Source organism: Zea mays, chromosome 10, assembly GCF_902167145.1.
Source record: "Zea mays cultivar B73 chromosome 10, Zm-B73-REFERENCE-NAM-5.0, whole genome shotgun sequence".
NCBI lineage: Eukaryota > Viridiplantae > Streptophyta > Magnoliopsida > Poales > Poaceae > Zea > Zea mays.
The window spans coordinates 146,070,691-146,086,564 of NC_050105.1; the positions used below are offsets into that span (position 1 = coordinate 146,070,691).

Sequence of the window (15,874 nt, forward strand, 5' to 3'; positions counted from 1 at the left end):
TTGCCCCGGTTGAGCAAGCCTAACTTCGGCCACTTCTAAACATCTATACATACAACTGTGTGCATTTTACGATAATTTCTATGGTACAAACATCTATACATTGCCGCGGTATCAGCAGGCTAAATAAATATGAAGGATTATTGGTCCAACTCAATATACTACCTTGTCTGCATGTCGAACACAATGTATAAGAGGATCCATAGTAGTTGCAGAGTTCCCATAAGGCTCATACATGAATATAGCAGGCTAAAATAGGATAATAGAAATGTGTGTACAAATAGTAGTGGTGTCTAAAATAGCTAAAACTGACTATAGCGCCTGCTATAGGTGACTACATAGTTTTCTAGAGACAAAAGAATTGGGCACACTGCACCAAAATATTTCCCCTTTTCCTTTATATTGGGAAACATAAATAAACAAAAGGATGATTTTTTGCTTCTATTGTTGATCAAGCAAGAGATAAACCTCATATTTCAGATAACATTCGAGAACATCTAAAAACATTGGACCACTTTCAGCACTCTTGCTCCCCTCAGCTCCACTTTTGTTAGAGAAGTCTTTCAGTTCATTCTATCAGAAGTCCGGCTGATTTACAAACAAAATAGGGAAACATATTAATGGATATTGATATCCAAAATGTAAAAACGAAATATTATGAATGGTCACCGGTTACCAGGTTACACTCTGGAAAGTAAAGTTTCATTGTGTGACTTAGTTGTGGTCACTCCAAGTATTCAAAAACAAGTGCAGCCAGTAACCTACCTGCAAGCAATAGAAATTCTAGAATGTAAAACCATTCCATGTTATGAGCAGCTTGCAAAACACATGGCTAAACAAAAATACTGGCATCTTTACAGGTAGAAGGAATGACTACAAATCCAGATCTTATGACTGAAGCACAAGTAAATAATAACAAGCATGAAAGACACTCCAACCCCCCTCCCAAAAAAACCCAATAAGCAGACATAAAATAATAGTCAAGTCCAGCAAGGCACGCTTGGCACTGATCATAAATGGTCACCAGCTAGCACCACCCATCAGTCAATGAAATCAGCATGCCTGTTTCTTCCTTGAACATACTGTATGATCCACCAGAACAGTATGCCAAAAGAGAATCGACCAATATTGTTGACCATGATTGTCAGGCGTTCCACCACTACTGTCGCCATTCTCCAAGAACACAATAAAGAACAAGTGACCATTTTGTCTAGCTCAGTATGGAAAATCCCGTATTCATACTTGTCATTGGCGTTGGAATGTATAAGACCAAACCTCACTTTGGTTGGGAGGTCTCTTTCTATGGCCACGTTGGTCTTGGTTTGATTCCTTCACCAACTGCAGTTATCCTAAGACTTAAGAGTGTACTGACCCTGTCTTGGATGCTGTGAAGAAAATAAGGTCTCTGAAGCCTTCCAGTTAGCAGCACTTCAAGGTACTTCAACTTTATACAAAGACATGCCTTCCAGGTCCACAAAAAGTAAAGCGTGCAGCAACTGGAATATTTTTTGCATACGTTTTTCCTATCTATATTCTCTAGAATATATGCTTACATGAATTAAGAGTGTTGGCGATATACATTTAAGGAAACTGGATGTATGTTGGATGGGTAATACATTTAATATCCAGTCATCGATAAACATAAGCAATCTAATGATGTAAACTACCCTTTATATTCTAGAGATGATTAGTAGTAACACAAACAAGGAAGAAAATAAAAATAAGGAGATATGTCATACAGGGCAAAACATACCCATTGCAAATTCTTGTTTGCACCAGTAGGGCGAAAAATGGATGCTTAAAGATATAATTTGAAGAGGAATGTATTCATGTCACCATAAAAATCATTGTGCCTTTCCCAAGTCTGTGGCAGGGATGGGGCTCATGTCGAATACCCATTATGAGGAGCACTCGCTTGCTCACAGATCTCCCAGAACAAGCAAGTTGAAGGTTCAGTTGGGTTCCTGGAAATAAATTGAATGAGTGAAATTCCATTTCTCGGAGATGAAGAAATCTATCACAGACCCACACCTGCTTCTCCTGTAGCTTGAGTAAATGACAGATGTGTTCTAAGATCATCCAACTCATGATGGTACTGTATATAATTAGAAAACATATTATTAAGGAACTGCATTTGGCTTGCGTGACAATGTAAGTCAAGCTAAAATTTATTTCCTGACACACACGGTAGGAATTTAGTAGTCATGAACATTCGATCAAGTTGATTAGTAAAGAAGCGAACCAAGAAAACAATGTAAGTCAAGCTAAATTTATTTCCTGACCAAAAGTTTTTTTTATAACCAAAGGCAACAATTATGCAAGAAAAAATATTGACTCCAAATTATTGTTGTTGTATTATAGTCAACCTTTTGGGGGCTCTATACATAGTATCCAAATTTTACCATAAGGAAATTAAAGTAAAGGAAAAAGTTCAATTTAATGCCATAACTCCAATAAATTGCAAGAAGTGGTGTATTTTGCTGTGAAAGCTCTTTACCTGTTCCGTGCTACTTGTGAATGAATGCAGTTGTTCATCCTTGTCCTGTAAGCATTTATGCAGCTTGATTACTTCCTCTTCCATGCTCCTTGTTTTTGTCTCCGCAAGCTGCTAAATTTTTTTTCTTTGTCAGCACAAACCCCACTAACAACCTCGAAGGTACCAGTTACATACTAACCTTTCCAGTTTGAGATTCCCTTACAAACAGCTGCTCCTAGGAAGCAAGCTTGCTCCTCACACCCTTGAGCTCTGATGACAATGACACCACGTTCCTCTTAAAGCTCAACTTCTTTGTAAGATCCATCAGCAACGGATCCAAATAGCAGATGAAAGCACCCGTCAGTAAGATTTCTTCATGGAAATACAGAGGTCAAGTAGCCAAGTGTGTCTTTTAACATGTAGCCTGGACTTATCATACATTCACTACGTAATTTCCATCCATTCATCTCATTAACTAACTTAAGTGGGAAACAGCAAAGGGTGTTAAGGCGACTGAATCTATGGCACAGACTCAATATATATTCAATTATTCATTAAAAATATAATATTATTAAGAATTGAGAAGACCCATGGAACTGTAAGTGCAGGTTCAGACTAATTCTTGAAGTCCTTGGTGCTGCAGATTCAGACTCACTTACCAAACTGCAGATTGATACCTTTTCTTCAGAAAAACTTTTTTGGAGCAATGTTGTGTTCCAAAAATTATCTAAGCCTGCAATCCACTTGTCAATATTTTGAAGTAAATCTTTTTAAGGTGTTGCCGAATAGAGAGATTGAATACCTATCGGTAGAATATAATTCATAATCACAACTGATGATGATGGCATCACCTTCTCCGAGACAAACTTCAGACCACAAGACAACAAGTTGAGGAAGCAAGGGAGGGGAATGGACTTGGCTTGACTCACGTTGGGTACGGTCATCGGTGTAGGTGCGACCGGACTTGGGTTGACTCATGTCGCGGCTTTGTCTTGGACTGCGGGGCTGGTGGAGGCCACTGGCGAGGAGACGGCGAAGGTGACGTCAACCATCTTTGGGTGTTGAGGAAGGGTGGATCAGAGCCATGGAGGCCACCAGCGAGGAGACGGCCAAGTGCGGCTGCGGCAGGAGGCGACGCGTGGGCGAGGGGCCCTTGGCCGCCATGCCGAGCAACCCCATCCCCTGGATCTGGAGACGACGACGTCCTAACTGGACGGCGTGGTCACAATCCGACCTCCACCTCGACGAATCCACCCAGCGGCGAGTCTAGGCAGCGTGACTCCAGGTCCGGCAACGGGTCACCGGGCGGGGGAGTGTGTACCTGGACGAAGAGCTCGATCTCGCTGCCAATGCGGACGAGATTCAGGTTGGCGTTGAAGCGGAAGACGTGGACGCGGCTGCCGGAGCTACCGGCGTCAAAGATGACGGCGTACCTGTCTATCCCGGGCGCTGCCCATGGTGCCAGCGGGTGAGCGTGGCATGAGGAGGAGGACGAGAGAGACGAGCGCGAGCGGGGCGAGGATGACGAGCACGATGCCCCGGTAGCGGTGCGCGCGGTCGGCCAGCGTCTCCTGGCGGCCGCCGTTGGGCAGCGCGGAGTAGCGGCGCATCTTGGCGGCGTCGGCAGGGAGGAGGAGGTCCGGGGACGAGGGCGTGCGGTAGCGGACGCCGCTTGCTGCAGCAGGCGGGGTGGGGGCCGGGGGCGATGGCGACTGGTTGGCCGCCTCCTGTTGCGTGGGATCCAGCGTTCCGCGTCGGGGCGCGCGGCGCGCACGTCGATGGTGGATCTGTTGCTGCGTCGTGGTGGGGTTTGCAGGGGAGGGGGCGCGGCAGGACTGCTCGGCAGCGGGGACTGCGGGCGCGGTGAGGGAGGCGAGCGCGCTATGGCAGAACAAGGCAGTGTGCACGCCTACACTGCTAACATATAGAGTAAAGATTTACCCCATGCTCTGATTGATATTTATCCTTATAAAGTTGTTTTTTTATTTGAAGTCGGCGGGTGGTTCTTAATTAACATCAAATCTAGGAGAATTAGTATATAACACAGTAAACTCTGGCCAATTTGTTTGGTCTATAATTGATAATAAAATAAGAACCTTATTCCAGGTGTCCCATGAGGTGCTCCTGCAATAGGATTTGTGTGTGAAATTGATAAGGATGCTTTTGTGGGAAAGGTCTATCAGAGGCGCAGGAAGATAAGGGCATGATCCTTAGTTTGTTTCAGTTTAAACTGTTAGCATTTTCAGTTGCAGAGGATATTTGTTAAGTTTAGATCTATTAGATTGGATCTGTTATCCATTTAGATTGGATCTGTTAACAGATCCTGAGAACCTCTCGGTCTATATAAGAGACGCTGGCAGATTCATCAAAATGTCAGCAGCTCTCCGGTGATCTTCCTCCTTCCTACCCATACCAGCTTCGTTCTCTTCCTCAATCCGCTTGTGTTTTGCACTCTCCCTGGCGCACACCCCCAAGGAAGTGACGCCCACATCAGAAATTGTGTTGTCCCTGGAACTACACAGATCACGTTATCACTATGGCTAGGATTGTGGATGCTCCTTCATCCTCATTCCCAGTGAAATCCCATCCAGATTATCACCGTCACAGTGAAGGTAGAAAACTGCTATGATAAAAAAAATGTAAATGTGTCTTGGAGAGGATCCATTATGAGCTTGACCCATATTATTGAGTATGTGGGCACATCAAGAAAGAAATATACGTGTAGGATGGAATGCAAAATTAATTATATTAATAAAACAGTGCTAACATAAGTTTATGTGTCATTTTCCGTAATGTTGTATATTAGATATATTCTTTCGTTTTGATACAGGCACATAGCAGCAACCCAACTGATGGTGATGGTTCTAGCAAAAAAATGAAAAAAGAGATAAAGAAAGTAGATGGATGTAACACTACCAGGTAAGATATGTGTATTATGTAACTTGTGCCAGTGTGATGTAATATAAAGTAAACTGCAAGCCATTAGAATTCCTATATGTAACCAGTATCACTTGTATTCATGTCATAAACTAATGTACAATCCACTTAATGTGCTAAGGAACAATACTCTCATATTGTGACTTTAGTCTTTCATGGTGATTTTCCACCCAACGACAACAATAAAAAATTGCAAAGTACGCTCACTTGGCCTGCCCTAGGGATTATCCAAATACGCCTGTTTTATTTAATCTATTTTTTATGAATTTTGTTGGTTATGAATGCCAATGAATTGAATTGACCTCTTAGTTTTGCTTTCACTCATATGGTAAGGCATTCAATCCTGTTGCATGGAAATTGCAGGCTGCAAGTTAAGAATGGGTAGAGATGGCCAAACGGGCCGGCCCGGCCCGGGCCCGGTGAAGCCCGGACAAAACCGGGCCGGGCTTGCTGAGCCAGCGGGCTTAAGTTTGTGTCCAAGCCCGGCCCGCAGCGGGCCTAAACGGGCCGGGCCGGCCCGTTTAGCACGAAAAAACGGGCCAAAAGCGGGCTAAACGGGCCAGTAAGCACGTTTTAGTGTAAAAAAACGGGCTTAACGGGTTTAGAGGTAAACGGGCCGTGCCGGGCTAGCCCGCCGTGCCTAGTTTCCTGTCCAAGCCCGCCCGCTTATTCTACCGTGTCGGGCTCGGACCGGGCCCAAAAAGCGGGCTTCGTGCCGGGCTCACGGGCCTCGTGCTTTTTGGCCATCTATAAAAATGGGACAAACAATGAACCAGCAGATAGGAAGGGGCCACATGCTTCCTTATCAGCTTGTAAGTTCACTTCTTCTATTATGTGATTCTAACCAATGTTTTTGAGTCAAGAAGTCGAGTCGTGCAGCTACTGACTAGTAGACTAGTCCAGACTAGGACAAACTAGTCGAACATAAGTCGGTGATTATATTTTTATAACTTTCTATACATGCTAAGACTAAAAACATGCTGGAACACTAAAAAACACCTTGTTTAGTATATTTTCATCCATCTCCATCTTCTACAATATATCATTAAATATTAAATATAGTCTTGTAGGAAGTCTTCTATTGTTCTCTCTGGTTTCAAAGAACTTGTTTGGATTCAAAAACAAAGTTGCTCTATACAGATTGGTATGGTACTCATCTGACCGTCCGACCTCTTATCAACAATAGAAATTACTTCATCTGCTTGCCAAAATGCAACAGAGTGACAAATAACACGTGCATTTCTTACTTTAGTGTTCTTCAATTTGCTCTCACACCATTCATTACTAACAAAGAGAGCTTTCAACCCTTGTCTTTGTTTCCACATATTAGCCAATGTAAGGAAGGATGTTGCAAACTGAAAGGGAATTAGGCTTACACCTAGTTCCTAAATAGTTTTGGTGGTTGAATCGCCCAACACAAATAAATTGGACTAACTAGTTTGCTCTAGATTACATGTTCTACAGGTGCCAAAGGTTCATCTACAACTATACTAATTCGACTGTCCGGAATACCGTAGATTATTCCGGACAGGAGAAGCTTTTTGGAAAAACAGGCCAAGCGCGGACCGTCCGGGCCCTTGCGGCGGACCGTCCGCGACACGAGGATGTCACTCGGCCAGAACCAATGCAAAAATCCAAGTCTGTGCTATGGACTGTCCGGAGGAAAAGCAAAGACCGTCCGAGCCCTTGCGCGGACCGTCCGGCCTCTGGCGCGGACCGTCCGGTAGGTGAGAAACCGAAAAACCCGAAGGTAACGGGTTCGGAGAAATGAATTATAGCGGCCTCGCGGACCGTCCGGACCAAGCGGGCGGACCGTCCGCGACTGGCTCTGTCTGACATCTGACGACGCATTAAATGCAATATAGCCGTTGATATAGCCGTTACTGCTGACCGTTGCATTTTCAGCCGTTGATCTACAGGGGCGGACCGTCCGCACCAGGAGGGCGGACCGTCCGCGCTCAGCAGAATGGTCCAACGGCTAGGAAGTGGTTGGTGGCTATAAATACAACCCCAACCACCTCCATTCACATCATCCAAGCATTCCAACCTTCAACATTCAATACAAGAGCTAGCAATCCATTCCAAGACACATTCAAAACCTCAATCTCTCCAAGTTTCACAATTGAGAAAAGAGATCATTAGTGATTAGTGGCTTGAGAGAGAAAGTGATCCATGTGTTATTTGTCGCTCTTGTCGCTTGGCTTTTTCAAATCGTGCTTTCTTGATTCTTTCATTGCGATCAAATTCACTTGTAATTGAGGCAAGAGACACCAAACTTGTGGTGGTCCTTGTGGGAACTTTGTGTTCCAAGTGATTAAGAAGAGAAAGCTCACTCGGTCCGAGGGACCGTTTGAGAGAGGGAAGGGTTGAAAGAGACCCGGCCTTTGTGGCCTCCTCAACGGGGAGTAGGTTTGCGAGAACCGAACCTCGGTAAAACAAATCCGCGTGTCTCACTTACTTATTCGCTTGTGATTTGTTTTGCGCCCTCTCTCGCGGACTCGTTTATATTTCTAACGTTAACCCGGCTTGTAGTTGTGTTTATATTTGTAAATTTCAGTTTCGCCCTATTCACCCCCCCCTCTAGGCGACTTTCAATTGGTATCAGAGCCAGGTTCTTCATTAGAGCCTAACCGCTCGAAGTGATGTCGGGAGATCACGCCAAGAAGGAGATGGAGACCGGCGAAAAGCCCACTACAAGCTACGGGAGCACTTCATCGGAAGAGTCCCGCACCAAAAGGAGGGAGAAGAAGAAGAGCTCCTCCAACAAAGGGAAGGAGAAGAAATCTTCCTCTCACCACAAAGAGAAGAAGGAAAAATCTTCTTCCCACAAGCCGCATCGGAAAGGCGACAAGCACAAGAGGATGAGGAAGGTGGTCTACTACGAGACCGACACTTCATCAACTTCTACCTCCGACTCCGATGCGCCCTCTGTCACTTCTAAGCGCCAAGAGCGCAAGAAGTATAGTAAGATTCCCCTACGCTACCCTCGCATTCCTAAACATACACCTTTACTTTCCGTCCCATTAGGCAAACCACCAACTTTTAATGGTGAAGATTATGCTATGTGGAGTAATTTGATGCGATTTCATCTAACCTCTCTCCACAAAAGATTATGGGATGTTGTTGAGTATGGTGTACAGGTACCATCCGTAGGGGATGAGGACTACGACACGGACGAAGTGGCCCAAATCGAGCACTTCAACTCTCAAGCCACAACCATTCTCCTTGCCTCTTTAAGCAAGGAGGAATACAACAAAGTACAAGGGTTGAAGAACGCCAAGGAGATTTGGGACCTACTCAAGACGGCGCATGAGGGTGATGAACTCACCAAGATCACCAAGCGGGAAACGATCGAGGGGGAGCTCGGTCGCTTCCGTCTTCGCCAAGGGGAGGAGCCACAAGACATGTACAACCGGCTCAAGACCTTGGTGAACCAAGTGCGCAACCTCGGGAGCACAAAATGGGATGACCACGAAGTGGTTAAGGTTATTCTGAGAGCCCTTATTTTCCTTAACCCTACTCAAGTACAATTAATTCGTGGCAATCCTAGATATACACAAATGACCCCCGAGGAAGTCATCGGGAATTTTGTTAGTTTTGAATGCATGATTAAGGGCTCCAAGAAGATCAACGAGCTTGATGAGCCTTCCACATCCGAGGCGCAACCCGTGGCCTTCAAGGCAACGGAGGAGAAGAAGGAGGAGTCTACACCAAGTAGACAACCAATTGACGCCTCCAAGCTCGACAACGAGGAGATGGCCCTAATCATCAAAAGCTTCCGGCAAATCCTCAAGCAACGGAAGGGGAAGGACTACAAATCCCGTTCCAAGAAGGTTTGCTACAAGTGTGGTAAGCCCGGTCACTTTATTGCTAAATGTCCATTATCAAGTGATAGTGACAGGGACAACGACAAGAAGGGCAAGAGGAAGGAAAGGAAGAAGTACTATAAGAAGAAGGGCGGCGATGCCCATGTTTGTCGGGAGTGGGACTCCGACGAAAGCTCAAGCGACTCCTCCGACGACGAGGACGCCGCCAACATCGCCGTCACCAAAGGCCTCCTCTTCCCCAACGTCGGCCACAAGTGCCTCATGGCCAAGGACGGCAAAAAGAAGGTAAAATCAAAGTCCTCCACTAAATATGAAACATCTAGTGATGAGGATGATAAAAATGAAGAGGATAACTTGCGTATTCTTTTTGCCAACCTTAACATGGAACAAAAAGAAAAATTAAATGAGCTAATTAGTGCTATCCACGAAAAGGATGATCTCTTGGACTCCCAAGAGGACTTCCTAATCAAGGAAAACAAGAAACATGTTAAGGTTAAAAATGCTTATGCTCTAGAAAGAGAAAAATGTGAAAAATTATCTAGTGAGCTAAGCACTTGCCATGAGATTTTAGACAACCTTAGAAATGAAAATGCTAATTTGTTGGCTAAGGTTGATTCTCATGTTTGCATTGATCCTAGAAATAATGATGTTGATTTGCTTGCTAGGATTGATGAATTGAATGCTTCCATCGCTAGCCTTAGAAATGAGAATGAGAAATTAATTGCTAAGGCTAAGGATTTTGATGTTTGCAATACTACTATTTCTGACCTTAGAACTAAGAATGATTTGTTGCATGCTAAGGTTATTGAATTAAAGTCTTGCAAACCCTCTACATCTACTATTGAGCATGTGTCCATTTGCACTAGATGTAGAGATATTAATGTTGATGCTATCCATGATCACCTTGCCTTAATTAAAAAACAAAATGATCGCATAGCACAACTTAATGCTAAAATTAGAGAGCATGACTTAGAAAATGAAAAATTTAAATTGGCTAGAAGCATGCTCTATAATGGGAGACGCCCGGGCATTAAGGACGGCATTGGCTTTCAAAGGGGAGACAATGTCAAAATTAATGCCCCTCCTAAGAACTTGTCTAACTTTGTTAAGGGCAAGGCTCCCATGCCTCAGGATAACGAGGGTTACATTCTGTACCCTGCCGGGTATCCTGAGAATAAGATTAAGAAAATTCATTCTAGGAAGTCTCACTCTGGCCCTAATTATGCTTTTATGTATAAGGGTGAGACATCTAGATCTAGGCAACCAACCCATGCCAAGTTGCCTAGAAAGAAAACTATTAATGCATCAAATGATCATGCCATTTCATTTAAAACTTTTGATGCATCTTATGTGTTGACTAGCAAATCTGGCAAGGTAGTTGCCAAAATTGTTGGGGGCAAACACAAGGGCTCCAAGACTTGTGTTTGGATACCCAAAGTTCTTGTATCTAATGCCAAAGGACCCAAAACCGTTTGGGTACCTAAAGTCAAGAACTAAATTTGTTTTGTAGGTTTATGCATCCGGGGGCTCAAGTTGGATACTCGACAGCGGGTGCACAAACCACATGACCGGGGAGAAAAGGATGTTCTCCTCATATGAGAAAAACCAAGATCCCCAAAGAGCGATCACATTCGGGGATGGAAATCAAGGTTTGGTCAAAGGTTTGGGTAAAATTGCTATATCTCCTGACCACTCCATTTCCAATGTTTTTCTTGTTGATTCTTTAGATTACAACTTGCTTTCTGTTTCTCAATTATGTCAAATGGGCTACAACTGTCTATTCACTGATGTAGGTGTAACTGTCTTTAGAAGAAGTGATGATTCAATAGCATTTAAGGGAGTGTTAGAGGGTCAGCTATACTTGGTAGATTTTGATAAAGCTGAACTCGACACTTGCTTAATTGCTAAGACTAACATGGGTTGGCTCTGGCACCGCCGACTAGCCCATGTTGGGATGAAGAATCTTCATAAGCTTCTAAAGGGAGAACACATTTTAGGACTAACAAATGTTCATTTTGAGAAAGACAGGATTTGTAGCGCATGCCAAGCAGGAAAGCAAGTTGGCACACATCATCCACACAAGAACATAATGACGACTGACAGGCCACTGGAGCTCCTACACATGGATCTATTCGGCCCGATCGCTTACATAAGCATCGGCGGGAGTAAGTACTGTCTAGTTATTGTGGATGATTATTCTCGCTTCACTTGGGTATTCTTTTTACAGGAAAAATCTCAAACCCAAGAGACCTTAAAGGGATTCTTGAGACGAGCTCAAAATGAGTTCGGCTTAAGGATCAAGAAAATAAGAAGCGACAATGGGACGGAGTTCAAGAACTCTCAAATTGAAAGCTTCCTTGAGGAGGAAGGCATCAAGCATGAGTTCTCTTCTCCCTACACGCCACAACAAAACGGTGTAGTGGAGAGGAAGAATCGAACTCTATTGGACATGGCAAGAACCATGCTTGATGAGTACAAGACACCGGACCGGTTTTGGGCCGAAGCGGTCAACACCGCCTGCTACGCCATCAACCGGTTATATCTTCACCGAATCCTCAAGAAGACATCATATGAACTCCTAACCGGTAAAAAGCCCAACATTTCATATTTTAGAGTTTTTGGTAGCAAATGCTTCATTCTTATTAAAAGAGGTAGAAAATCTAAATTTGCTCCTAAAACTGTAGAAGGCTTTTTACTTGGTTATGATTCAAACACAAGGGCATATAGGGTCTTTAACAAGTCCACTGGACTAGTTGAAGTCTCTTGTGACGTTGTGTTTGATGAAACTAACGGCTCTCAAGTAGAGCAAGTTGATCTTGATGAGATAGGTGAAGAACAGGCTCCATGCATCGCACTAAGGAACATGTCCATCGGGAATGTGTGTCCTAAGGAATCCGAAGAGCCTCCAAGTACACAAGATCAACCATCCTCCTCCATGCAAGCATCTCCACCAACTCAAAATGAGGATGAGGCTCAAAATGATGAAGAGCAAAATCAAGAAGACGAGCCACCTCAAGATGATAGCAATGATCAAGGGGGAGATACAAATGATCAAGAAAAGGAGGATGAGGAAGAACCAAGACCGCCACACCCAAGAGTCCACCAAGCAATACAACGAGATCACCCCGTCGACACCATCCTCGGCGACATTCATAAGGGGGTAACTACTCGATCTCGGGTTGCACATTTTTGTGAACATTACTCTTTTGTTTCCTCTATTGAGCCACACAGGGTAGAGGAAGCACTTCAAGATTCGGATTGGGTGATGGCGATGCAAGAGGAGCTCAACAATTTCACGAGGAATGAGGTCTGGCATTTAGTTCCACGTCCTAACCAAAATGTTGTAGGAACCAAATGGGTCTTCCGCAACAAGCAAGATGAACATGGTGTGGTGACAAGGAACAAAGCTCGACTCGTAGCCAAAGGGTATTCACAAGTCGAAGGTTTGGATTTCGGTGAAACCTATGCACCCGTAGCTAGGCTTGAGTCAATTCGCATATTATTGGCCTATGCTACTTACCATGGCTTTAAGCTCTATCAAATGGACGTGAAAAGTGCCTTCCTCAATGGACCGATCAAGGAAGAGGTCTATGTTGAGCAACCTCCCGGCTTTGAAGACAGTGAGTACCCTAACCATGTCTATAGGCTCTCTAAGGCGCTTTATGGGCTCAAGCAAGCCCCAAGAGCATGGTATGAATGCCTAAGAGATTTCCTTATTGCTAATGGCTTCAAAGTTGGCAAGGCCGATCCTACACTCTTTACTAAAACTCTTGAAAATGACTTGTTTGTATGCCAAATTTATGTTGATGATATTATATTTGGGTCTACTAACGAGTCTACATGTGAAGAGTTTAGTAGGATCATGACACAGAAATTCGAGATGTCGATGATGGGGGAGTTGAAGTATTTTCTAGGATTCCAAGTCAAGCAACTCCGAGAGGGCACCTTCATTAGCCAAACGAAGTACACTCAAGACATTCTTGCTAAGTTTGGGATGAAGGATGCCAAACCCATCAAGACACCCATGGGAACTAATGGGCATCTCGACCTCGACACGGGAGGTAAGTCCGTGGATCAAAAGGTATACCGGTCAATGATTGGTTCATTGCTTTATTTATGTGCATCTCGACCGGATATTATGCTTTCCGTATGCATGTGTGCAAGATTCCAATCCGACCCTAAGGAATCCCACCTTACGGCCGTAAAACGAATCTTGAGATATTTGGCTTATACTCCTAAGTTTGGGCTTTGGTACCCTAGGGGATCCACATTTGATTTACTTGGTTATTCGGATGCCGATTGGGCGGGGTGCAAAATCAATAGGAAGAGCACATCGGGGACTTGCCAGTTCTTGGGAAGATCCTTGGTGTCTTGGGCTTCAAAGAAGCAAAATTCGGTCGCTCTTTCCACCGCCGAAGCCGAGTACATTGCCGCAGGACATTGTTGCGCGCAATTGCTTTGGATGAGGCAAACTCTGCGGGACTACGGTTACAAATTAACCAAAGTCCCTTTGCTATGTGATAATGAGAGTGCAATTAAAATGGCCGACAATCCCGTCGAGCATAGCCGCACTAAGCACATAGCCATTCGGTATCATTTTCTTAGGGATCACCAACAAAAGGGGGATATCGAGATTTCTTACATTAGTACTAAAGATCAATTAGCCGATATCTTTACCAAGCCACTTGATGAACAATCTTTTACCAGACTTAGGCATGAGCTCAATATTCTTGATTCTAGAAATTTCTTTTGCTAAGCTTGCACACATAGCTCTTTTGAATACCGTTGATCATATCTCTTTTATATGCTATGACTAATGTGTTTTCAAGTTTATTTCAAACCAAGTCATAGGTATATTGAAAGGGAATTGGAGTCTTCGGCGAAGATAAAGGCTTCCACTCCGTAACTCATACTTCGCCACCACTCCGAGCAACTCTCTCTTCTTTGGGGGAGAAATGAGCATCAAGGAAAAGGACTTCATCCTTGGGGGAGAGAGTAAAAGCTCAAACGCAAAAGGACTTCGTCTTTGGTATAATCTTAACTCACTTATTTATGACCAAAGGGGAAGATTGCACTTCGAGGGCTCTAATGATTCCGTTTTTGGCGATTCATGCCAAAGGGGGAGAAAGTATGAGCCCAAAGCAAAAGGACCGCACCACCACCAAATTAAAAAAAAACTTAGTGTTGAATATTTTCAATTGGTTTTCCTATTGTGTTCAAAAAGGGGAGAAAGTAGTATTTTAAAATGAGACATCAAAACCCTCTTGAACACTAAGAGGAGGATTTCATTTAGGGGGAGTTTTGTTTAGTCAAAGGAGAAGCATTTGAAACAGGGGGAGAAAATTTCAAATCTTGAAAATGCTTTTGCAAAATCTCATTTATTTACCTTTGACTATTTGCAAAAAGAACCTTGAAAAGGATTTACAAAAGTATTTGCAAAAACAAGACATATGGTGCAAGCGTGGTCCAAAATATTAAAAATGAAGAAACAATCCATGCATATCTTGTAAGTGTTTATATTAGCTAAATTCCAAGCAACCTTTACACCTACATTATGCAAACTAGTTCAATTATGCACCTTTATATTTGCTTTGGTTTGTGTTGGCATCAATCACCAAAAAGGGGGAGATTGAAAGGGAATTAGGCTTACACCTAGTTCCTAAATAGTTTTGGTGGTTGAATCGCCCAACACAAATAAATTGGACTAACTAGTTTGCTCTAGATTACATGTTCTACAGGTGCCAAAGGTTCATCTACAACTATACTAATTCGACTGTCCGGAATACCGTAGATTATTCCGGACAGGAGAAGCTTTTTGGAAAAACAGGCCAAGCGCGGACCGTCCGGGCCCTTGCGGCGGACCGTCCGCGACACGAGGATGTCACTCGGCCAGAACCAATGCAAAAATCCAAGTCTGTGCTATGGACTGTCCGGAGGAAAAGCAAAGACCGTCCGAGCCCTTGCGCGGACCGTCCGGCCTCTGGCGCGGACCGTCCGGTAGGTGAGAAACCGAAAAACCCGAAGGTAACGGGTTCGGAGAAATGAATTATAGCGGCCTCGCGGACCGTCCGGACCAAGCGGGCGGACCGTCCGCGACTGGCTCTGTCTGACATCTGACGACGCATTAAATGCAATATAGCCGTTGATATAGCCGTTACTGCTGACCGTTGCATTTTCAGCCGTTGATCTACAGGGGCGGACCGTCCGCACCAGGAGGGCGGACCGTCCGCGCTCAGCAGAATGGTCCAACGGCTAGGAAGTGGTTGGTGGCTATAAATACAACCCCAACCACCTCCATTCACATCATCCAAGCATTCCAACCTTCAACATTCAATACAAGAGCTAGCAATCCATTCCAAGACACATTCAAAACCTCAATCTCTCCAAGTTTCACAATTGAGAAAAGAGATCATTAGTGATTAGTGGCTTGAGAGAGAAAGTGATCCATGTGTTATTTGTCGCTCTTGTCGCTTGGCTTTTTCAAATCGTGCTTTCTTGATTCTTTCATTGCGATCAAATTCACTTGTAATTGAGGCAAGAGACACCAAACTTGTGGTGGTCCTTGTGGGAACTTTGTGTTCCAAGTGATTAAGAAGAGAAAGCTCACTCGGTCCGAGGGACCGTTTGAGAGAGGGAA

The 15,874-nt window shown here is 44.1% G+C and overlaps 1 pseudogene across 1 annotated transcript; it reads right to left on the reverse strand.

The window, feature by feature from the left end:
* Positions 1-272: 272 nt before the first annotated feature.
* LOC100193105 (LOC100272375-like pseudogene) lies at positions 273-3,249 on the reverse strand (annotated as a pseudogene). The gene is made up of 6 exons (NR_159656.1): positions 2,673-3,249; positions 2,495-2,602; positions 2,029-2,092; positions 1,751-1,961; positions 674-762; positions 273-585 (listed from the first exon to the last, which is right to left on the reverse strand). The product of NR_159656.1 is annotated as a protein-like pseudogene (transcript).
* Positions 3,250-15,874: the final 12,625 nt, after the last annotated feature.